Source organism: Pangasianodon hypophthalmus, chromosome 3 (genome assembly GCF_027358585.1).
Source record: "Pangasianodon hypophthalmus isolate fPanHyp1 chromosome 3, fPanHyp1.pri, whole genome shotgun sequence".
Classification (NCBI taxonomy): Eukaryota; Metazoa; Chordata; class Actinopteri; order Siluriformes; family Pangasiidae; genus Pangasianodon; species Pangasianodon hypophthalmus.
The window spans coordinates 13,947,501-13,972,494 of record NC_069712.1 but is presented as its reverse complement, the minus strand read 5'-3'; the positions used below and the strand labels follow the sequence as shown (position 1 = coordinate 13,972,494).

At 43.7% G+C, this 24,994-nt stretch overlaps 1 protein-coding gene across 1 annotated transcript in view; it reads right to left on the bottom strand.

Annotated features, from left to right (window-relative positions):
• The window catches only part of bcl11aa (BCL11 transcription factor A a), a 45,253-nt gene that overhangs the window by 5,778 nt on the left and 14,481 nt on the right, over positions 1–24,994 (bottom strand). The gene's annotated exons all lie outside the window — the stretch shown is intronic.

The window sequence follows — 24,994 nt, the reverse complement described above, 5'->3', positions numbered from 1 at the left end:
ACTGCGCGCAGGCATTTCTACTCACACAGCTGCTCGGCAGCAGGGCTGTAAAAGCAAACAATACCGCCTTCTCAGCTGAGTGCAGTCTTTCATTCATGTACAGAAATAAGCAGGCATGAGGCACAAACACAATATATAAACACTACAGTAGTAGTTCCATTGAAGGTTGGGGAGGGACTAGAGAAAGTAAGAATAACAGAGCGTTAATGGCTTAGCACTGCCCGTGAATGAAAGAGGACCCATTTAAGTGCCTTTCCAAGTCATTGGGAGGTAGTATAATTCCGTATTCTCCTTCTGTGATGTATGTCTACAATCTAACATAAATTAGCGTTCTGAAATAAGCTAAATACATAAAGCACAAAAACAGACACCAGCCTGTTCAGAGTTCAGAGGACACACACACTGAAATGGGAGACAGTTGTGACAAAAACAATAATTCTCTTTCAGTTGTACTTTAGCAATGACATACAGCATCATTTGCTTGATAATTTATCTGTTATTTAAATGTAGTCTAAACCAGCTTATTTTTTTAAGTTTAGATGAAAACGTGGACAGTTATTGAGTGTTTCAAAATTGAAAACTGATACATGCCATAGACTACAGATCAGTGAAAAAATAATTAGTGAAAACTGAATTGTTTTAAATAGTGAAAATGGTGGTCTACTGATGTCCTCTTTTCTACAATACATTTTACTTTCTCTTGCAATATTAAAGCTCTCTCACTCAAATACACATATCCACAAATAGCATTTCTCTTTGTCCCTCTCTTGGATAAAAAGACACTTCGGAGTCCTTCTTACCTCAAAGACTCATGATTTTGTGCATTAATTATTACATAGTTACCCAAATAAAATATAAAGTTGTGCAGACACCAATTACAGATGCAATGGAAACAAGCAGAGGTTTAGTTAGTCTACATGCCCACAGACAAAAAAAGCCTGCTTGGTTTACTGACAAATAACAAAGGATTGGATATTTAATCAAAGGGTCATAGTGATAGTTTGCACACTGCAAATTAGCACCACTAAAAGTACCACTTTATGTTTCTCCTCCACAGCTCTCTATCCTGTTCCCAAAAGTGCAGGGTCAGATAGTCAGAAAAAAGTCATCCACATAATAGGAAAAACACATGCCCAACAACAAAGAGAAAAAAATGGACATGGGAGATGGACTGAATTCTCCTCCTAAGCCAGAGGTCTTTAAACTGCTATCATACACAGTTTTCTCCCCATCCCGGGAGAGAGAATGAGAGAGTGCAGTCGAAAGAACGGTAGATGGAGAGAGAGAGAAGTGTAGAACGGAGCCGAACAAGCAGCGCACCCTCTTTCATCTCTTCCTTTGTTTTCCTCAGAGGGGGTTTCTCTGAAGTCTTCAATAGCCAGCAAAGCATGTAACAAGGCGAGCCTGCAGTGTGGAAGGGAGGCAGGCCGAAGCCACCGAGGGCTTGTGGGATAATCCTGTTAATGCACACAAATGAGGGCGGTTCAGGAAGGCTCGGCACAGTGGCATACAGCCTCTTCCAGACACTCCCGTACTCTTTTGTGCTGTCATCGTTTTGTCCGCATCCTGGCCCCTTTTTTCTCTGCGGAAGAACGTACGTACAGAGCACTCACACTCTGCATCCACAGAAAGAACATGAGACTAAAATGAATGACCACAGTAAACTGAGAAACATTATCAGATATTTAGGACTAGATATTTCCTAAATCAACACATACAGTATAATTGCTCAAGGTTCAGAACTGATTTGGCCCCAGATGGCATTACACTATACATAAAATGTTTTATCGACTTAGGGTTCCTGAGGAAAGTGATCAAGAATATTCAACGCAATCTTGAGGGACCCTCTATATAGACAGAGAGAGGGGTGGCATTGAGCAAAGGGAAATAACAGCATAGTGCAGCTCACATGGTTCTGCCACCCACGACTGCCTCCTGACAATCGAACTAAAGACCAACAGCTGAAAGCTCCACGCCAAATCAAGGCTGCGCACGACTTTATATCAGGGGGTTGATGTGAAGGCCAGCAATGGACGGTAAATTATGGATCATTACAATCTGCAGAAATTACAGTTAATTGCTGCCACCTGCAAAGGTTTAACCTAGTATACATTTTTCTATTATCATGCAAAGGCTATTTTACACAATTTTGCATCACTGAAATTGTGATGGCTGTTTCTTGTTAACAGTTGAGGGGCATTCTGGTCCTATTCACACACAATCCTGATTCATTTATTCAACTGCTTCTTAATTACTTATATTGTTAGTGATATCAATTATCAATATGCATAAAATTTTAAAATCAATAAAGCAATTATTGTAATCATTCCAAGCTTTGTGAATGTGTGTGGGCATGTTGTATTTATCCCATTGGTTGGGAACTGAATGTCTCCACAAGGATAGGAATATCTGACAGTTTTGACCTTGTGGGGATATTTGGCTGGTCCCCACAAGGAAAACTGCATTTTTACAAAATTTTAAAAAGTAAAAGTTAGATTTAGCTGTAGGCATAACGTTAATTAGCTGGATCAATAATTACATTAGTGGAAGATCCTCACAAAGACAGTAAGACAAATATCTGTGTCTGTGTATGTATGTGTGTTGGATGCTGCAGTATGGAAGCTGCGCCTTCTCTGGCCATGGGCTGAGACGCAGCTGAGGGACGGCTTACTGCAGCACCATGTTTAACAAGGGCTTGCTTCATTTGATTACACATGGCAAGGCTCGGCAGAATGTGTAATCATCTTTTTCACATGACATTTTGAGTATCCAACTAGACAAATAATTGCAGCAATAATTGATAGCTTTGTGCAGGCAGCGGCACTGCCGACTGGCACGACTCTCGCAGACACCAGCCCGTGGCATGCTGGGATGCTGCCTGGCATTCTCACATCCAGCTTCTGCTCTGCTGACAAAACTGCCATAATCTGTCCTAATGACAGGAGTCAGATAAGCCACATTGGACAGGTACTCCAATAATCTGCAATTAGACCCTTATTTTACAGAAAGGAAAGAAAGGCAATGGCATGCCAAAGAAGTTGACCTCCTCCCTCATTTTATTTTCTCAAAAGATCATTCTTTGTGCCATTTTAGAATCTGAGAGCTCTGCTTTTGAGATGTGTGAGCTGTAAAATCTGAGGAGTGACTGACAGCTTCCCAGCTGCTCAATATGCAAGGCAGAAAAGAGTGAGAAAAAGAAAGAGAGAAAGACTGGGAGACACACACATAAAGACAGAGAGAGAGAGAGAGAGAGAGAGAGAGAGAGAGAGAGAGAGAGAGATCTTCTCCATGCTATTTTTGTCTCATAGTGGCTGCTGGCTCCAGGAGTTTGTTCGGCGTAATGATAATCTGTGGCTTGACACTTTTAAGCATTTATGGGAAGTCGCAGAGCGGGCTTGCTCTAATTTGTAGATTCCTCAGTTAATTAAAAAGCCCTCCAATTTGCAGCGAATGCGGGTCAGCGTGGACAGGCTGGGAGACTGAGGCAGCTGGTGACACACTCTGGACCGGCCTGCAGGCGCTGGCACACACGCAGCCACTCTCCCTCTCTCCCTATCTCTCTCTCTCTCTCTCTCTCTCTCACACACACACACACACACACACACACACACACACAAGCAAGCCCACACTGTTTGCTGCCAGGTTTAACACGAGGAAATGTCAGAGCGATGTTACAGCACAGACCCATGGCAAAACCACATCCTCAAAGGACTCACTAATCCATCTACATCTCACACACACACACACACACACACATTTAACGACATTTAGATAAAGGCATGCTAAAACGCTCTTGACAAAAAGGGAGGCCGTGTTACAGCGCAATGATGGCTTGGCAGAGAGCGACCGGTACCCATGGTGAAACAAGAGACTTGGAGGAAGGAAATATGCTGTGAGACACCCTCCCTCACTCTCGCACCCCTGCACCCCTACCCCTCAGAGGCTGCAGTGCACAAAAAAAGCAGGATTTACAACTGAAAAATAAATGAATTGTCCAAAATTAGGAGAAAACTTGAAAATTTTGAATATTTCATCTTTGGAAATGTTTTTTATTGCAGTTACATGGACACGCTGCCTCATGACACATTCAATTCTCATTCCATAGAAGAACACACAAAACCTGTTTCTGAATATTTGTTAGAAATCACGGCGATTGTCTAACAGCATTAGTGAAATGAGTTTTAGCAAATGCCAAGTATGTGTTTGTGCATGTATCTGTTTGACTCAAAAAAAAAGGCATTGTGTGCTGATAAATTTTTCTGCGTATGTGAGTGACACAGAAATTGAGTGTGTGTATATTTGGAGCCCTGTCTTCAGTTGGCCTCACTAAGAAAGCGTGGTACGTTGCTGCTTTTGCCGTCTGGATCGATAGTGGCGGCAGACTAAGATGGATGCCAGATTAAAACAGCTTGGGCAGCCCTGTATCCATGACATGTAGATTCAGCCATTGTTCATCTGCCTCCCACCTCACACACCAGCCCCCTCCGTTCCCCTTTACACACACACAGACCCAACAAAAGCAGCGGACACATGTACACACCTATTCAAAAACCCACACACATGCATAAGAGTCCAGGACATTTGGACAGTTGGTATTTAGTGTGCTGTTTTCAGTGCTGAGCCTTCCTGTGCCGAACCCAGCTGTCACTCACAGACAGAGACTCCTTTTGTTTTGTCCTTGACGGTTGTGTTAAGATTCAACAGCACTCAACGATAATAGTTATTGGGGTAATGCAACAATTCAGTAACAGGATTAGCGAATGCAGGGTGAGTAAGGACAATGTTATTTAAAATCATTTTATCAGTAGCTTGTGCTTTGAAGAGCTTCTGCATATATTGGCTTTGGACACATATGCAAACTCTTAAATAGATTTCATTTTCAAAACAAATTAATCGGTCATCATGCATGAAATTAGTAACGAAATGGGTAAAACAGACAAAATCGATGGTTCTCGTGGAGTTTTGTCTATATTTAGAGGATGACTCATATTCCCACCGTTCCCGCTGTCAGTATTTTCTTCTACAACTATGTTCCTTAAAAACTAATGATAGAACGTGTTGGTGGCCTCCGTATCTGCGAAACTCCAGGGAACTGCCACACTGCCCCAATTTTAGGTGTGTGCAGTGTGTGAGTCCAGTGTGAGTGTGTGTGTGTGCAGTGTGTATGTGTTTGTCTTACATATGCATGTTCACAGATCATTTGAGCAGTGTAGCGTGTGTGGGGTTTTTTTCAGTTGTGCGATTGTGCACGTGTGTTTATGTGTGTGTGTGTGTCTGACGTGCATCAGTATTCTCTGGAGCAGTATCACTCAGCCGACCCAGCACAGCTCTCACACACTCAGCTCTTTGTCCAGGCCAGACTCTTTGTGGTGTGTCGAGTGACTGACCACAAACAAAGGCCTGTTTGACCAACACTTGTTCACAGACAAAGCTGGACGAAGGAAGTGCTGTAAAGACCAGCGCAAGTGTCTGAAACACTCTCTGTCTCTGTCTCCAATCCAAACATTATGCATTTCCCTATCTCTGTCTCTGCCAGAAAGTTCACGGTTATCATATACTTCCGCACTGTTTCTCTCTCTTTGCTTGCCACTGTTGGGAATTACTATGGGTATGATTATTGCAGTTGTTATGGAAATCAAGTGAACAATATTGAAATACAACGAATTTGAAATCAGTTTGCTATTTGGTAGTTTTTATTTAACTTTACTTCAAAGCAAAAGAATCATTTGTAAATGCAGATGAGTTTGTTTTATTTAATCATAAAATGCATCACTTGGCTAGCTGTCATGTTCACCCTCAAGCTACCAAGATAGCGTTAGCAAGTAACCTAATAAGATTTATATAATTTACATTTTGCAGTAATTAACAGTTATTACTTCAAATAATAGAATGAAAATGTAACAGTCTTCCAACTTGGATTTGTTGTCAGTCACTAGTCTATCCTCGCCTGATTGGCCAAAAACAATGCAGCATAATTCAGCGTGGCAAACTTGCAAGTGGGCTCGTACCATTAACCAAAAACTGGCTTCTCATCTGAGTACTATTTGTATACTTATAAAACATAGAGAATGACAAACCTTTGAGCTTATCACATTTAACTTTACATTTAACTATTCTGTTTCGTGAAGCCACATAAAAGGCATGTTAAAATTTTATCCTTCTCTGTCTGGAGGAATGCAAGTGAACAAAATCACCACATTATAGTTTTTAGTGGCCCATCTCATCACCTTCCGAGAATTCACTCCACAGAGACACATGGAGAGAGAGAGACAAACAGATGAATAATGGATATAGATGTGTGAGGGAAGAAAAAATAATGAACATTTCATAAAAATTCCCCTTCAAATTCCTATATTTTTGTTATTCAGACATTTCTGAAAAACTTGTGACTCAGGGAGCATCGCCCATTACTGCGGATTGTAAACAGTGCGACTTGGCCCAGGCAGAAAATCGGGGTTGAAGTCATTGGATGATCTGTGTCCTGCCGCCATTTCTTTCCAGTCTTATGCGTGTAATCCCTGCGATAGGCGAATCCTGCACATACACCTCAGTGCTCAGGCCTGCTGCAACACAAATGCAATTAAGAACACAGGAGATTTTGGCACACCTGACTCCCATTCCTTCTCATTATTAAAGTGAGGAAAGATGCACTCTTTCAAATCACAAATACACACACTTAAATTGTGCTGGCCTGGTAACGATAACCAGAAAAACCAGCAGGCTTTTTGTCGATAAACACATCAGTGCATACATCGCTTTCCGACTACAGCAGAATCAAGGCCTGGATTTAGTCAGCTTATTGTTTTGTTTTGTTTTTTTTAACTAGCTACTGGTCCTTTTTTACCGGTCGTTTTATTTGTAACTGGCAGAAACACCATAACACAGACTCAGTAGTTGTGGAATATATGGAAATGTTATATTTATAATAAGAATAAATTTCACTGTAAAATGTGCTGTGTAATTATTTATTCATTACAACATCTGCAACGCTGATATAAAAGAGATATCAATTTGATTTGTCAAGAAGGATATGTTTATTATGTGTGTTAATTTCAATACTGTGTGTTTGACTCCCTGCTATGTTCCATGTTATCCAGCTCCCCACTGGCTCTCACACATGCACAAGACACACACAGGACTCAATAAGAACATCCACTGAGAGTGAAGCACCGGATCTTAAAATTTTCTCTTAAGCATTTTCCTCACCATCAGCTCTAATGCCATCACTGCTTTGTGCTTTTTAGATGTTGTTTTTAAATGTCAGCAGTGAGTTTCTTGTGTAATAAGTGAAGTAAAAAATCAGGCTTGGTAAAAAGTGCAGTGCCCTAAGTGAGTAAATGTGCATGTGAATGCTTTTCTTAATGCAAAGGAGGCTAAAGTGAAGAGACAGTGTGTATGGGTTTGTGTGTGTGTGTGTGTGTGTGTGTGTATGAGTGATGTGAATTTTGAGGGACAGATGGTTCTTATGGAAGACTGCAATTGGTAGAGACACCAATTTAACGTAATGCCTTTAGTTACGTCTGCACCATTCCTACACTGTCTGTGTATTTGTATCCAACCTGAAGAATGTAAGGAGAGAGAAAATGAAACAGAACTGCATCTATACATGCCAAAAATGACAGGAAACAGTTTTTCAGTTGGATAATAAATATAACTTTAAAATTAGATTAGAATAACAGATTATGTTTACAATTAAATGTCCAAATTTTTATAGGATCACCAAAGCGTATAATAGTGTTTGTATATCTCATTTCTGCTCTCTCTAACTCACTCTGTCATTCCACTGGTGGTGGCGACTTTAGGCTACATTTAAACCCAAACCAAAATGTCAAAATTACAGAGAGCATAAATTACAGCATGAAAGGCTCATATTACCATTTTTTCCATATTTTTAAAGCTACGTATAATATACCAAAAAGTATGATATGTGCTGCTGCTGCTACACACCTGCAGCGGATACGCACACAAACTCACCACACACACCACTGCTGACAGGCACATACACGCACTCACACACATTTTCATAGTGGATAAAGAGGGTACCTTGGCAGCCACTGTCTCTAAACTGATAGAGAGGAGAGGAGAGGAACTAAAAAGAAAAAATGAAATAATACAGAAGAAAGAAGATGAGAGAGACATTTTTACTCATAAATAGCCTAATTAATCACTGCACCAACTACACTGCTCCACATGCTTCAATTAATTAGAGCAAGAATCATTTATTCATGTAGAGAGCTCAGCACAGGGTTCAGCAAAAAACCACAGGCTCCACACCTTAAACTATTACTGCATGAAAAGGTAATAAAGCAGGAGCATATCTAAAATGCTTGGCCTTGACAACCATAAGGATTTTCAAAGGGAAGGCAAATGAATAATAAAAGGTATAATTATTATTTTTATGAAATGACTCTTGCCCTCTATTTCATCCAAGATCCCAACCATCATCAACATTAAAATCTGGCCATAATTGAGTGTGACTACTCATTTAACTGGTTAAACCAGAAAACAAGTCTTACTTCTGTAAAATAAAAATTCCAACAGCAACGCTTTTTGATCAAAGGGGGAAAATGTCAGTCTGTAAACGTTGCTCAATAGCGTGGTTCTGAGCTTTCAGAGCTTTGCTCTTCGTAGCCTCTCATGGAGAGAAATGCGGCACAGGGACAAGAGACTGAAATGGTGAGAGGGAGTTATTCGCAGCACGTTTTTGCATAAATGTATCACTGCATCACTAAGAGGGAAAAATTGGAGCAATGCAGAGCCGGGGCCTGGGGCATGGCTTCAGACACTGTCAAAACATTTTCAGCCATTTTAATTAGAAGACCAAAGCCAGTTCCAAGGCTCCATAACATTTGCTTTCAAATAATTGCACTTCACTCAGCATATTCACCCTTTTTGTCCCTTCCACATTCAGCTTTGGCAATTCATATTTCCATTAGGACCTTTTTTTGAGCTTTTTCAATTTGAATATATTTCCTTATAGGCCTTTCAGAGGGGATAGTGCTCAGTAGGAGGGTGGGCTATTGCAGCCCGTTTTACATATACAGTAACTCTAAAGTTTTGTGATTTTTTTTGTCCCTTCATTGTCCTGTGAAAGCTCTGAATAGTTAAAATAGGACTTGTAATGTTATGTAATGTTTAGATTAGATTACCTGCTCTGGGGAGAGGTCAATTAAATGATATGAACACACACACACACACACACACACACACATACACACACTGTCACACAAACATGCAGAAGCTTTGCAGCAGAAGCGTTGTGTAGAGAATGAGGACCTGCAAGGACTTGCAGACCTGGCTTGCCCCAGCAGCTGCCGGCCAGAGGGAATCACTCATCACCTTTACAGCACTGTGTACCATCATTCCCTAGAGCAAACACAGGGTGCTGGCCACACACACTCTCTCTCACACACACACACACACACACACACAAACCACAGAAATACTTTCCATCTGACAAACAGGCATTTCTCCTTTTATTTCAGTGAACATGTATTTGGGAAGGAAGGCTGTTTGAATCAGTTCTTTCACCTTTCCTCTGTCTTGCTCACTTCCCTTGTTCCTATACCTCCCTTGTTTTCCTCGTACCTCCAACGCTCTCCATCTGTCCATCAGAGGCTGTGTACAGGTGTTTGTTTTTCCTGACCCTGACTATCTTTAGAGCTGTGCAGGCTTTCGTTTGCAGCTCGTAGGCAGCAGGCCGACTCTGACTCTCCCTCAGGGTTGCACACAACAGTAGGGAGAGATGGAGAGAGAGGAGGGGGCTAAAGGGAAAGTTCAACCAGTAACCCAGAGGCCTCTTTGCACTGCTGTCTCAAGAGGAGAAGCTCTTTGCAAAAGAGACCCACACTCCCCCAGCTTTTACACTCTTACACACACACCGATACACACATACGAGCACACACCTCTCCACCTCCCCATTGCCAAGAGACCTCTCTCTGGCTTCCTGCCGTCCGGAGCTCTGAAAATAAGCAGTAAGTAAAGGGGGGGTACAAGAGAGCAAACGAGTGAGAGAACAAGAGAGCAGCAGAGGACAGGACACGAAAGGAAGAAGGTGAAGAAGATGATGAGGTTTTGAGTCACTGAGAACCCACTGCTAGTCGTTCTTTTGGCAGCAGCACCACTTCAACCTCACCCTGTCAGAACTCCTGCACTCTCTACCTCCATCTCCCGCTCTTTCTCTGATGAGGAAACCGTCTTTAAGTGTTTTCATCCAAGAGCACCAATCGATAAGAGGACATTTTTAACACGGATTTATCACATCCACAACAAAACCGCATAGCATCAACAACAACAAAAGCCAAGTGTGTGATTCTCTTGACAGAGAACGGGAAAGATGGAATAGAGTTTTTTTTTTTTTACATGGTGCTGCCTTGAACTGCCTCCTGGTGCTGCTGACCCCCTCTTCTCTAGGTCTGAAGAGCTGACAGACAGAAAGAAAAGTGCGTCTGATAGCAAAAGAGAGAGAGAGAGAGAAAGAGAGAGAGAGAGACTGAGAGAGAGACAGAGAGGGGAGGGCAGGAGTAAGAGAAAGAGGGAGAGAAAAAAAGAGTTTGTACTTGTTTTTAGGAGTGTTAACACATGGGCAATATCCAGATCGAACTGATTTTTAGTCTCTTTCACGGAAGCTCCGAACACAAATCAGTGATAGAGGATTCACTCAGATGTCTGTCATCATAGATCCAGATAAACAAAACACAAGCCTAATCAGAACCAGAATACTCTAAGTTTCTTTAGCACACACCACATTATGCTGGATCAGTCGGAGGGTTAACAGTTAGCCCAAGAGTGATATAAGACATGACTGCAAAAATGAAGCAGAATTCATGGTTGTTTATTTAAAATAAGACCTACATGGAGTTGTAAAAGGTTCTGCTTGCCCATCAAGTTAAATCGTGTAAAGGCTGAGCAGAGAGAAGGGAAGACAAGCCCAAACACATCCAGCTCCATCACTCCCTCATGCCCCAGGCCCATCTGAGAGAGCGGGACAAAAAGTTCTCTAAATTATTCAGAGCGGACGGCCACCCATCTACAGAGCTGTGTGTGTGTGTGTGTGTGTGAGTGTGCGTGCGTTAAAAGAGAAAGCGAGAGAGAAGCAGAAGTTTGATCAACAGCAGACGAAAGGCTGTTTTCCAGTAGAAAGCTGCCTGGGGCCAGTTGTGCAACAGAACACAGAGGCACGGGACCATAGCAGTGCAGTCAATAACGACACAGCCTCTGACATTTACACAAACATGAAGGCCTCGCCACCAGCACCAAACAAACATCCCAAAAACACTCGGCCTTTAAAGACAGTCTGCTGCTCCCTCACCTCCCCCTACAAATGCAGGAACAGGGGAAAGACCAAGTTAGCAGGAAGCTTTTTAATGGCACGGACCGCCTCATTTCATCTCAGTTGATTTAAAGAGTGGGATTGTAAGGAGATTGAGAGGTGTTGGAGATCCATTAGCTTAACTGCCTGCCCACTTCACTTATTATCCTCCACGTCCAGAGAAATGAGCTCCTGTCCTGGTTTAGTTTTTAATCTTACTTAAGGGGAATGAGAAAGGGCAGCAGGCAAATTAAAAAAATATATATAATTTGCACATTAAAAAGTTCCAGAAAACTATTTGCCAACCTTTTTCAGTTTTGTGTGTGTGTTTATGTGTGTGTGTGTGTGTGTGTGTGTGTGTGTGCTTGAGAGTGAGTACTCCATTAGGGCATTTTGAGAGCGGCCTAATGTGGCTAATGTTCCCATCAGAGGGAGCCTAAGTGCTACACCACACATCCCCCCATCCATCCACCCACCGGAGCACAGTGGTCGCGAGACCTCCAAATGCTTCGCTTTGAGGAGCGGCCAGCGCCTTTTAGCCAGGCCCAAAAGATGGCCGAATGGGAAAGCCCAGCCCAACCACGGACGCCCTCTCCCAAAGCTACGGGTCCACTAATTACCCCCATCTCAACGCCAACAAACAACTTTTAAGACCTATTAGAGGACAGTTGTCCGGGAAGGGGTTTTATAGCCCATTAAAACCGGGATATTAAATAGCTATTCACGTAAATTCAGGCTGCCTCAGATATCGTTTGCACTCCAGCACTAATAGTGTGTGGGTTAGCACCGCTTAACTGACTCTATCAAAGATGCCATTCCTCCTCACAATTAAAGCTCAAGCTTGAACATAAATGTCTTCCGTTTCCGCTAGTTTTCAATGGAATTCATGTCTGAGCGTCACCCCACCCTTGCCCAGTTTCTTCGTAGTGTCCGCTTCCCACCCAAGATCCGTGTGTACTATATGAACATCTTTGTTGTCTTTAGCCTTCTGCTTTTCCAAAAGGCCTAGGAGGGAATGTTGGGGGTGTACGGTAGCAGAGGATGGAAGGCTGGATGTGTTGGGGCAGGAGCAAGGCTTTTTGTGTGTCAATCAGAACAACAGTGAGCTAAAACCTACTCAGAAAACACTATCACTGTAACAAACCCCAAAATCTTAAAGTCTTAAACTCATTTCCCTCTCCCATAGAGTGTAGGTGCCACACCAATGCTTTACTGACTATAAAGTCCTATCTTCTAACCTGACTACATGAAGTAAACTGAGGAGTGAAACAATTAAACAAACCCAGCTATGTGACTCTTACATGTGACACCCATGCCTTTAAGAGGGAGAACCATGTGTGTGAGCAACAGGGCCAAACACAAATAGTGCACTGTTTCAAGGGCGACGAAAGACAGTCCGATTTCATGCCTCCCTTCAGGCGTTTGGCTGTGGAGAATCTAAAGCGGGTGCTTTGAGTCCAGCCCTGTGGATTTTCCATCATGTCCTACAGCTTTATACACCAGGCTTGCTCTCTGTCCTGCCACATGCAAGTTTCCCTTCTCTCCAAAAGCCCGCTTCTAGTATATTGTTCATTTCGATAACGGCACAATAAAGTCCCACACTAAATTCTACATTATACTATCCATATTGGAAATACTCAAGTTACTGAGAGAGATAGTGAGTGAACCAGGAGAGTGTCATAAGGACAAAGTGAGAAAGGACTGGCCTTGCCAAAAACATGTTGGTGGTGTGGAAAGGTAGGAAAAGAACTGGGACACAGGCAAGAGGGTGTTAAAGTGATAACAGAGACATAAACACAGAGAGCAGCAAACAGCTAGTGTCCACATGTCCATATAACAATCCAGCCTATGTGTCAATACACTCAGGATTATCATAGAGTAGTGATGTTGAGAAAGAGGTGGACAGAGACACAGCTCATTGTGTGCAAAGAGATTAGGGAAGGTAGAAGAGTAAAACAGCAGAATATTTCAAATATCCCTCTGCTCCTCATCTCATTTGATTGCATGCATGTGTGAGTGTGTGTGGACAGAGAACAGGACCGAAATGTTGCGGGTAGGAGCCGTTAATACTAGAGTATTACGTTTACCATCAATAACAGGTCTGGAAGATGGATGCAGTGCGTGAGGGGCTGTGGCGGCTGCTGTTTGCTCTAATTCTTCATGGCAGAGTCTCTCCCCACATTCATTCCCAGTCCCACACATAATTCAATACAAGTGTTCCAATCCATATCATGCCATCATACGTTACCAGCAACAGCTCAACTCAGGGCCTGCAAAACTCTGCCCTCAGTGAATGTCCCAGCAAAGGTCTGACTTTTTTAAAAAAAAAAAAAAAGGTATTATCAGTTGTTTTGCCTTTCTGCTTTAACTCTAAGTGGGTGTTATGACCAGAGCACAAGGCCAAGTTCAGTCTAAAGAGCTTAACAAAACTTTACAGAGCCAGAGCCAATGAGCCGCTTCAGTCCAAAGCACTTGCACAACTGTTATAAAAATGTTAATTGAGGCAGTTGTACCTGCAAGCCCTCATAGCCAGCTGAAGTCAATAAATCAGGGTTTAACATGGCAAAGAGCGGGACCTCGAAGCATGTTGGAACGCTACCTCCACACCCTGCCAAAAATGTGTCCGTAGTCCTATAGATCAGAAGGCTGATCTATAGGGGGGAGAAAGAGAGGCACCAGGGTCAGGAGCGAGGGAGGGCCGAGCTTTCTTTTCACCGGGTCACTCAGGTTGAAGGAGCATATCTGAGATCCTTATCTTAACTCCCCACGCTGAAAAAAATCCACAACAGCAGGTTTTCAAGCAGCTGGAGAGTAGCTATGATAATATGTAGGTGTACGAGTGTCTCTGACATTTATAATCTGCAAGTGAGGTGTGATTATTTCAGAAAATAGCACCACCTTGCAGTATTTGTGCATGTTATTGGATGTGGGAAGAATGTTATTTCTAATACTACATTAAAATTTTAACAGGTTTGTCTGTTTCTTCAATGTTTAAGAAGTTTGTCTGGGTTTAAAACTACTCTCTGTAGATATGTGTTATTTAAAAGCCAGTTACTCAAGTCTTGACCTTAGCAGTAACCATGCTAAGCACAACAGAACAGCCTGTGAAGCACTTTTCAGTTTTTTCACACTCTGAACTCATGATGAAGAGTTCTTCCTTGCTTAAGGTCAAATAACAAAGTTGGGCCATTTACATGAAATAAATTAGCTAGCTAGCTCACTTATGTGTTTTGCCAGCAGCTAATTGCTGATTGCTGGCTGAAAAAAAGAAAAATACTTATTGCATAGCCACTAGCTGATAAAAAATTGCATTCAGTTATAAGATAGTTATGTGAGAAAATATATTTAAATACAAAGAATCTAAAATCAAATACTTGTGAAAACTATTCTTTCTTTTTCTAAAAAAAAAAAAAAAAAAAGAATCACTTTTTTAGAAATACTCAGAAGAGATTTTGGAAAGGGCAAATAAAGTACAACGGTTGCGTCCTAAAAATTCTCTCAAACAATGGTCACATATCTCAGCTACACGGTAAGGCTCCTTCGAAACATGATATCTCTTTTTACAGCCAACAAATGCAGTCCATGTGGCACCTTAAATGACACACACCTTATTTATACCGCTCTCTTTTGTTGTGTGTATGTTAGATGCTTGTGTGTCCGCATATATAATCATAGCTGTGCTACGACCCTACTGAACTTGGGTTTGGCTCCATGTTCCATAGCAAACACACGGTTATATAACTAAACCTATAACTAGAGCAAAACATACATCATGTACAGCTGATAATGTATATTTATTTATATTTAAAGTATATAATAAGGAAATATTATCCCTCCTTATAGCACCACACAACATTTAAGAACTAATACTAAACTCAGTAAAAGTTCAATAAATTCTAGCCACAGAGCACTTGGTGCAGTCTAACGTCACTGCTCTCATCCCTGCAGTAGCTAGACAAGGTGTGTGGTGTAAACCTGATGTCATTAACAGTTGAAACCCCAGCCACTCTTCACAGTCATTTACGACTGTCACTTTTCACACCTTTAGCAAAGGCTGGAGCAGGCCACAAGGGCATTCCAATCCAACAGCCCAGATTCCAACAGGCCTAACACACACACCCATAACACATACAAACTGGTTAAAATACATATGCCATATTATGAGATTTACTGACACACATACATGCATCAACACAATATTAACCAAAGAAGTGCATGTGTGAGAGAGAAGAAAAGTGAGAGTGGAGCAAGGAAGTATTTAAGAGAAAAATATAAGGCTGCAAATGACACTGGCATATCAGCGGATTAGCAGTCATTGGTAAGGCAGTGTAACATAGGCAGGAGCTTAGAACAGGCCAGGAAATCCCCTTGCTACACTCACACAAAACACACATACACACACCTGTTCCTACTGGCTGTGTCCACTGAAAACAGGCTCTCACCTGAAGAGACACGCAGGGGAGGCATGAAGCACTCCCAGACATAAAAGCCTAAAATAGGATCACAAAGCCGGTTGTAGAAGACAGCTTGTGACATCCTCACTCAACGTTAGGGTGTGGACCACCGCTCATTATCCAACTAGAGAACACCATGAAGGGAGAACATCTCAGAGTGGCCCTGCTTGGTGAGAACGGAGGTGATTTTTACCCTGTAAGAAGTGAGGCGGCAGCAAGACGGAGAGCAATTTGGTGGGCAGCACCAGCCGTGGCACCTTTTCCCGGCGGTACCAGATTACATTCCCAACAACAGCTGCCTCCTTTGTCCACCCGCAGCCGAGCCAAACTGCGCCTAAAATTTCATTTAATCTGCTGCAAAACCTGAGTGTCAGCCACTTAAATGGCAGCTAAAAGCACTGCTCTCAGATAACTGACTGACACTTGCTAATAATAGACCCCTGGCAACAGCGGCACAGTGGCGGACATTTTGTGTAACCGTAGACGGACGGTGGGTGCCTGGGAAACAGGGGAGTGGACGATCTCAGCTCCTCTCCCAGGCCTGAGCTGCCCGCCTGCCCCTCGGCCTGATTAGCCAGCGCTAATACCACCACTGACCCCCTTTCCCTTTCTTTCAGGACCCAACCGGCATACAACAATAGGCCTGCATGCTTTTGTCTGGAGGTCTGGGGGACGAGGAGGAAAAGGAGGGTGAAAGAAAGAGTGAGACAGAGCGAGAGAGGGGGGGAAGGTACTAGTAAGAGGAGCGAACAAGGATAGGATGATATAGAGGTGGTATATCAAAAGATGTCTGCACACAAGACACGGGCCTTTGGAAGATCGAGACATAACACTGAAGCACTACAGACTGCATCCGAGCTGAGAGAAGCAGGGAAGGTTATGGGAGCAAGGGAGGGAGGGTCATAGAGAGGCAGAAAGGGGTTATGGGAGTGAGGGAGGGTCAGTAAGAAGCAGAAGGGGGTTTATGGGGGAAGGGTGGTTAGGGTCAGAGGGGATACAGGAGGGAGGGGAAGAAGGGGAGACAGGTTGAGCAGCTTTTGCAGTATGGTGTCATTACACAAGGTCCCAACACGCCCAGCGTGGGAATCTGAGACAGGGCCTGGATGGTCGAGGGCTGTGCCCCGAGCAAGACAGAGAAGCACAGAAACCGCCGTGTGTTTCAGAGTCAAGGGCCGTGCAGTCACAAATGCACACACAAATACATACACACTCAGCTTCTCTGTCATACACACATCAGCGGGTATTTATAGAGATAAGGAAACACCCAGTGACTGAAAAATAAACACACAGTGTGCAGAACAGAGGAAACAACAGAAGAGGTTACAGCTCAGTGGCTGCGCAGACACCGGCATTTCACTCTCTGTTTTGATTTTCACTACCTGTTTTCTGCTTTCCTCTGCTCAGGTGCTCTGGAATGGACATGTCTGGCAGGAAAACCTTACCACCAATGTGGTTTTAGAGAGGCCAAGAAGAGAGAAACTAGTTTTGAATTAAACAATTACAGCATCTACACCTTTACATCAGAGAGGCACATACTCCTAATGCCACACACACAAGAGTTGTAATATTGGGCAAAAGCAGATAGAGATAGACTGAGAAGAAAAGCAGAGATCTCTCAGTTCCTCTCCTCACACACAGAGAGTTTAGTGGAGGATGAGAAGTGAATTGGGGAGTATTTTCACTTCTGTATTCATCTAATGGCCAGATGTCCCACCTCCTATGTGTGTTTGTGTGTACACAGTGCACAGTATATATATATATATATATATATATATATATATATATATATATATATATATATATATATATATATATATATATATATTTTTTTTTTTTTTTTTTCCAGTGGAGACAACCTCCAAGTTCTGTCTTAAGTCATATCAGTGAAGCCTGAATGGGCCCATGTGGGGGGCAGGACTACATTTTTAATGAATTTTAATGAATATTCATTAAATATAATATATAATTCATTCATCTTCTTCTTCAGTAACTGCTTTATCCTGAGCAGGGTTGCAGTGGATCCAGAGCTTATCCCGGGTATGCTGGGGATTAGGCAGGAATACACCCTGAATGGGATGCCAATCCATCAAAGGGCACCATGCACACACACACTCATTCACACCTAGGGACAATTTAGTGTAGCCAATCCAACTACTGGCATGTTTCTGGGAGATGGGAAGAAACTGCAGAACCCAGAGGAAACCCACAAATACGGAACTCCACAGAGAGTAACCTGAGCTCAGGGACCCTTGAGGGCTGAGGCAGCAATGCTACCTGCTGCCCCACAGTGCCATCACATTAGAAGAATAGCTTGAGTAAAATGATTAACTATTGAAGCAATTGTGTATGTTGCCTGGTTATTTATTTATGCATTTATTTATTTACACATCAGAGCATGCAAAATTCAGTCAAGTCAAAGTCTCTGATAACTAGGCACTTCCAATTTCATGGAACAGACTGTGTATTCACCACAATCCTGACCAGGATAAAGCAGTTACAGAAGATGAACGACTGAATGTCAAGTCAGACTTAAGTCCAAGTCCAGGACTCAAGCACTACATCACTGATGCACACACACTACCATAATAATACCCTGACTAACAACTACTGAGATGAGGCCTAAGACAGAGCAGAGAGATGACAGGAGCTGCATAGGGTGAGTGGGACCCTTTATTAGTCCCACTCACCCTATGCAGCTCCCGTCATCTCTCTGCTCTGTCTTAGGCCTCATCTCAGTAACACTAGCCAGGTTTGAGGTCTGGTATATATAGAATAGCACTAGCCAGTGTTTGCAACAGGGCTGTGGAGTGTACAGTGAGCAGGGTGGGGGAGCCGGGTTAAGCAAATTAACCTCCCTCGTCTAAACCCGTGTCGCTGGCGTTGGACTCGCCAGCAGCGCTCTGTGCTGACACATGACGGTAGAGGAATCACAGGCTTAATACTGGCAGCTTGCCTCTCCAACTTGGCAGATCATGGTCACTGGGGGGGTGGAGAACATGATAGAAGCAGGATTTAGCGTGCGCTACGCAGATGCTAATGAGTAGCGGCCAGGCCGGATTTATTTGCATTAGAAGGCGCAGGCTACTCAGCGTGCTATAAATTTGTTGTGCTTTATTGGCCTTGTGGCATGTATACATCAGAGATAATTTGGTTAAGGCTGTTAGGTCTATTACACAATGAATTTCATTGGAGAGGGGACAGCGAACAGCATCGAGGGGTGTTATTAGCAGTTATGTGATGAGAATCATGAATAACGATATGAGTGTGTTCCCTCATTTGAGCCGCTAAGGTCTCCACTTAAATTATGAATACAGTACGGCGCTCATAAACAGAAGAGCGTTTGGGGAAAGTTACAGCCGTTCAGTGGCTGGGAGAATTCTCCGGTCCACACACACATAGTCTCACTTTCACACAGAGAAAGAGAAATCAATCATGAACTGTGTTGACCCTGAGAATCTATATTAGCTCTTGCTGTTTTTGACCGCTCTCCTACTATGATGGCACACATCCCTCAGAGGCCCATGTTACCATTGCTCACACCTGTGTGCGAGTTTGTGTGTTTGAGAGAGTGATGGATGAGGTCAGCCCTTTCTGAAGGGCAGAGGGGACATGGCCCACAGCCTATTGATCAGACAGCCAGCTGAACAGTTAGCAGGCCCTGTAGGACCAGCATTCCCCACTCCTTACACACTACACTTCCTTTATTCTCTTCCTTACTCTATCCTCTTATTCCCCCATCTGTCTCTTTCACCTGCACCATGGCTGGGGGGGACACAATGTCAAAGATTAAACCTGTCTCCCTCATTTCTATATGAAAGATAAATATATTTTTTGAGAAAAGTAGTAAAGAGATGAAAGAGTATTAGCCAATCCTTTAGACCGGAGGGCAGGAAGGGTCACTGGAGAATTGAGTTCTCCTCTGCTAACACAGCTCACAACCAAGCTGACTGGTCAAGCAGAAAGGTGCATCTGTGTCTGGCAACAGGGGTATTTTATGTTACAAATGGCCAAGAGAAAAAAAACTGCAGGAGAGAGAGAAAAAGGAAGAGCACAGAGTAGAAGCTTAGAGCAGGTGAAACCCCAGTGGTCATCTTGACTCAACCATGTGCAACATCTGAACAGCATCCTGTGCAGCTGTGTGTGTACGTATGTGTGTTTCATTTTAACACAAATACTGTAAGCCCAGCGAGACCCTACACCTGCTACAACCGCCAAAAATGGAGAAAGCAGTGGAGTCAACACCAAAAGTTACAGTTAGAAAAACAAAAGCTATTTGCACACACAGCCACCGCATTTTGTATATAGAAAGAGGGAATGTGTATGAAACGCTGCTCCTGTGTGTGAGTGTGTGCTGTGGGGCAGTGTGATGGCTGGTGTCAGTTTCAGTCGGTCTTTCAGAACTCTCTCTGGCTCAGAGCTGGGCCTCAGTGACCAGTTGGCCTTTAAGGACATGAAAGGGGCCAGTATCTCTGCTGCCGCACCATTCAGCCATACAAAACGCAAACAAACAGCCCGCCAGGCACAGAGGGCCAAGGAAAGCCGGGCACTGGAGAACACAGAAGCCATGCAGCGCCAGTCCAGAGAGAGACAGAGGGACAGAAAACCCCCCACGTCTATCAGCTTTAGCCATCTCAACATCTTCAGCCAACATCGCTTGAAAGCTCCAGAGTCTGAGATCAGTGAAGCATTGGAAGTGCAGCCACTCAAGTGCTGCACAAGCACTGCTGCAGCTGCAAAAATAGTTGTAGAGGCAGTGACTCTGTGGCTACTGATACAGCTGAGATCACACACACACACACACACACACACACTCCAGCTAACCAGAATCCCCCAGTGCACACCATCTCACACATGAAGCTGACCAGCAACTTATCAAAAGCATTAACAAGTTTCTGTTAAAAGGCTATAAAAGTCTGGCGGGGTCATAGTTCACGCTGTCAGCTCTGGAGAACAGAGTAGCATGGCTTATGGAAGCAGAGTAATGCGTTTAACAGAGCACAGTTTTAAAAATGGAATGTTGCAGAAAAAAGTGTGATAGGGAGGGTGAGAAAGAAAGAGGGAGAAATACTCCTACACAGACCCCTGTGTGTGTGCACTGGAAAGCCAGAGTCATAAAACAGTGAACAAAGAGCAGCTAGCCTGGCACGGAGTGTGTGTGAGAGTGTGTGAGAGAAAGAGAGAAAGAGAAAGAGAGAGAGGGTGGATGAGTTTGCCAAGATGTCAAAATTGTCTCAGGAGCTACAGAGAGATGCAGGCAGAAAGTTAGCCACTGTTTCTATTGATTGCCCCTCGCTGGCGAATGCTCGGAGGATCAAGTTCAGTCACTAACCCTCACCACTCCACAAAGATAGGTACCTGCTCCTTCTCTGACTTAACCCATACTGCTACTCAGTCAAAAACCATGCAATGTCATACAAAGAACCAGAGATTTTGGCAGATATAATGAAGTTATCAAGATCTATTAAAAGCATTGATATGGTTTCTGATAGTGCTTCTGCAGATGGAGTAGCACCAGAATGCCACACACCGCCACACAAACATACAACAACACTCTTGCAAGCCGCATCCTGGCCGGTGAGACTTTCTTCAGGCAAACTGTTAATAAAAGGCGCTTTAGCGAGACCCCACACAGCCCAAAGCAAACATTACAGATCCTCCTGCTTCTGAAAGCGTCTGAAACCAGGCGTGTTGCAAATACTTCAGCCATTCCACAAACTCATCCCAGTAAACGTAAAGAAAGAGAGAGGGAGAGAGAGAGAGGATGGAAGAGTGAAATGGAGTAAAGGAGAGGAAAAATAAACAAAAGGCCACGTCCAACTTCTTTCACCCCATCACAGTTTTAATGCACTTCAGGAATGAAGAGAAGCTCCATTAGAAATATGCAGTGGTATAATGTGGTATTTAGGACATTAAGCATGAGAGGTCTGTCTGCCTGTCTAAACAGAAACTGAGCCAAGACCAATGTACCTCCATAACCTAACCAGCAACTGGCAGTAAATAACACAAAAAAAGGATTTTTTTAAGTGCGAGAATAAATTGACGAGCCAATTTCTCCCTCTCTTTAAAAAAAATCCAGGCCAATTATACCTCAGTAAATGCCCTTGCACTGAAAAGTGAGGGGGCAGGTTTCACCGTGATGCTCAGGCCAAAGAGCGACCACAGGTGGCTGTGTGGAACTGGAGGGCATGTGCATTAATCATCGGTACCAATCTCCCGGTCCCCGCACACACAAAAAAAACACCAAAATATGCCATGGTAAACTTAATCCATACATCACCCTCTGCCAGTGCTGACCCCATTAGCAGGGTCTCCCTCCTGGCATTAGCACAGCATACCCAGTCCCACAAAGAGCAGTGGATGATGATCATTGCCTCCCACTGCTCCTCTGCCCTCTGCTGCTCCCACGGACACAGGGACAGCAATAGGACAAAGTGGTGTGCAAAACAGAGGACCTGGAACAGTATCTAATCCATCTCTGTTTTTTTTTTCCAGAATGGTTTACAAGTCTGGGTTCGAAGGTATACCGTGAGAGGGCATTGTACCAGAGGTCAGTGTGTCTAGGCCAGGTGAGCTTTTCCTGAAGCAGGGTCCAGTGCTTTGACCCCAATCATATTACATGTAAATAAGCCAGGTAGCCAGTCTCACACTGCAACATTTAACATGCATTGTAATGCCAGGTGCCTCACACAGCTCACACAAATACAAACGACCCTGTGACTCCAAAAACCAGGCAGTTTCTCTTAGAGCAAACCAAGGTGTCATTCTGCACAAACATTCGCTAATAATACACAGCCCATTTCTGAGCTCGCACACTTTCACATCCACGCACCCTGTTACAGCTCTCAACAGTCACTCTGAATACAGAAATGTTAATATGTCGGTCAGCCAGCTCTGGTCACTGGAGAATACTGCAGTTATATTTAGTTGGCTCCCAAAAAAAATTATCTAATTTATCGAATGTTCTGGACCGAGAGCTTCCTTTTAGACTGTACTCAAGCACCCACACAAATAAATATTATTGGTCACCAGTACACACATTTGGAGAAAAGAGCCAGATTCTGCACCATAATCAAATAGTTATTAAAAAAAATACATCCACACACTAAGCAGTCAGATAAAATGATTCTGTGAAATTAACAGTGTGGTCCAGAAACATATCATGAACTAAAACACCAACACTATGATCACAGAAGACAGTATATGCTGTGAATTTTTCCAGAAGATTTCAGTCACTCAACATGGTATGTTGCCTGTAGGTGAATGCATACATTCTATAGGTAGGACTACAGCAGGTGTGTTCACCGGTTTAGCTGGTTTCCCATCATTCAGACCAGTACTGCCCTCTGCCCTGTCTCTGCCATTCACCTTTGATACAGCAGGTAGTTAGCAGCAGGTGGAGATCAGGGGTGTGTCTCTGATAAGAGGGAGCAAGTTTATGACCTGTTCCTCATGACAGAAACCTGCTGTCCCCTGTATGACCGCCAATCCACTAAGAGCACAATCATAACCACTCGACTGCAGCACACAGCAGGCAGACAGAGTGGCTGTCATGGCCAAAGCGCCGCCTCTCTGGACCTCAAAGGGTCAGAGCCAGGCCTGGTTAATCAACAACCGCCAAGCTGAGAGAGCCAGAAAAAAGAGGTTAAGCATCCTATGCTAAAGAACCTGGCATGCTCAATCAATAACATAGACCTTTCTCAAACTACAAATTGGCCCTGGGTTCCTTTGAGTGCCTTCCATCCTAAATAAAGCAGGGGAGCGAGCTGGAAAAAAGACGATTGAGTCATGAAGCTGGTTTCCAGCTGGACCTGGGGAGGGAGCCGGGGGGGTGAGTGGGGTGATGAATAACTGAGCTCCGGTCAGAGCTGGCCTAGGGTTCACTGGCCATCCCTCAGAGGAAGAGGAGAAATCGATGGCATCCGCCACTGACGGGTATAAGTGGGTCATACATCAGGGGTCCAGGGGTCCAGCGCTGCTTAGCAAGCATAGACTAGGCAGCCAGGCTGGAGCACAGCCGGCAGTGACAGGCAGCATAGAGGAAATGTCCCAGCTAGGGCACACACAATATGTGGCACTTTCCACCTCAGCCGCATCTTAAGCAATTCTCTTCTCCAGCCTTGAACCTGACAGTTTTAAAAGGTTTTTAAAAAAAAAACTACTGCACCTCCGGTTCTGGTGAAATGTAATTTTTATGAAGTAAATTGTTTTTTCCCCATCTAATAAGTCTCCCTTCTTTAATACCTCTCCTTTTTATTCCACTGTTGGGGATCGACAGGTTACTGCCGTTATCAGAACAAGACTTTCTTTTTTCTTTTTCGACTTTTGTTTTTCTTCTTCAAGGTAAGGCAAGTTGACAGAGCACTGGCTACAAGGCCAGCTAACCGGTCTAAACTGGTTCTGGCACGAGGAGGTGCTGGCAGTGAGAAGTGTAGTGTCGTTTTTTGCCTTCAGCCAAAAAAGAACTGTTGATGTATCGTCAGCAGGTTCGGTGGCAGGGAGAAAGGGCGATGAAGGGAGAGCAGGATAAAGGGAGAGAAATAGAAAGAAAGAAAGAAAGAAAGAAAGAAAGAAAGAATGAAAGAGGGTGGAAAAGTGAACAAGAAAGGCAGAATAGGCAGAGGCGGAGAGTGACAGTGAGTGAGAAAGAGAGAGGAGGGTAAGAGAGATTGAAAAGGCTAGATAGAGCAGAGGCTATGACACTGTCTCATCAAATGCCTGGACTTCAGCCAAGTTCATCTGTTAATGGACAACCACCGTAGGGCCCTACCCCTCCCCCCCACCAACCGACACACTCCCCCACCTCCTCCCTTTCCTCCCTTCCTCTTTACTCCAACTCTCCCAAACACTCGGTCTCTTTCTCTCTCCCCTCTTTTCTATCCGAAGAAAGCTAGACATAGATTATTCCTGCGCCTTTCCCTTTTCTATTCAAGATAAACAAAGTGCTTCAGGTTCAGGGCACACCCTGGGACCCCTGACAAAGCCATCTATCATCCTGTCTGGCTGAGCCAGTCTGACCACACTGAGCCCGAGGAGACTAATGGGGCCGCTGGACAATTTTGCCTTTGTGCGGCTGCCCCTTCTGCTCCAACATCCCCATTCCAGCGGCCATTCACACACAGATGTGCTCGACCAGTGCCTCTGAGGTCTGGATGTAGCCTTTGTCTCTCTCAGAGAAGCAGGAGATCCTCCAAAACCAACGAAACCAACCAAATCAAAACTAACTTTATGA